Source organism: Nestor notabilis, unplaced genomic scaffold (genome assembly GCF_000696875.1).
Source record: "Nestor notabilis isolate BGI_N333 unplaced genomic scaffold, ASM69687v1 scaffold1686, whole genome shotgun sequence".
Lineage (NCBI taxonomy): Eukaryota > Metazoa > Chordata > Aves > Psittaciformes > Psittacidae > Nestor > Nestor notabilis.
Window position 1 is genome coordinate 49687 of NW_009931322.1, and position 1078 is coordinate 50764.

Sequence of the window (1078 nt, forward strand, 5' to 3'; positions counted from 1 at the left end):
GGTGCTTTATCCCTCGTTTCCTGCAGCAGCACCAGCTGTCACTTGTCCCCAGAGTCAAAATATTGCCATGCCTATTAACAGCTAGTAATTGATGTGAAATCAGTGAACCTCCTCGCAAAGTTCATGCTGTGTGTGCCAGAGATAGACATCCGACAGAGGAGTCCAAACCTAATGAGAAGCTCTCAGCTAACAGAATCAAGTTTCTTTTAGCAATGGATGAGCATGCATGACTATCCATGGTTTCCTAATTATTGTAATTTACTCAATCTCCCTTATTAAGGAACATTCTTCTGCCTGGGGACTTTCTAATCAGGAATTAATTGTCAGTTTTACCACTAGAAAATACTGCTCCCATGACATTGTTCAGTTTCACAGCACTAACTGTGGCAAGAACACAAAGGAGATAAAGAGAAAATTGTTAAAAATATTTTGCTTGTCACTTCTGATTTTTATCAAGAGCATTTGAGGAGTCTGACGTGGAGAGGGAAAAAAGAGGGGAAAAAAGGAATTTCCATCCTTGAAATCCTAGATAAGAAAGTAAAAGTACTGTCTTATCAAGGGAAAAAATGTATCAGTAGCATGTTGAAAAGAGACTGTCTTATCAAGGGAAAAAAATGTATCAGTAGCATGTTGAAAAGAGACCCTCATTAGTTAATTGTAGAGCTACCACTCTAGTTTTTCCTCAACAGGTATGGAAACCTGTTGTAAGTCCACTGACTCCACTGGCATTGTGTCAGAGCACTAACAATCTCATAGAAATCAAAACTGCCTCTGAATGTATTCCCCTTTTACCTGACATATTGTCAAACGATCTTAATGTCTGTATCTTTCCAGGTGGAGGTGATTGGAAGCGATGTCTTTGGGCCTGAGCTCCAGAAGGAATGGCAGGGTACTCCTTGTCTGACTTCTTAGTAACTTGAACTTAACTTGTACAATGTGCCACAACAGTAAAGTGACACACGGCACGCAGCACGAATAAGTGAATTAATTAATAATTTCCCAATTCTTTGCTTAATAACATTGACAAAAGGCACAGAAATCCGAAGGAAAGATGAATTTCAGCACCTCTTTTCCCTAC

At 39.5% G+C, this 1078-nt stretch overlaps 1 protein-coding gene across 1 annotated transcript in view; it reads right to left on the reverse strand.

Moving 5' to 3' along the window:
* Positions 1-1078, reverse strand: part of NPSR1 (neuropeptide S receptor 1) — a 51456-nt gene that overhangs the window by 49422 nt on the left and 956 nt on the right. The window lies entirely within an intron of this gene.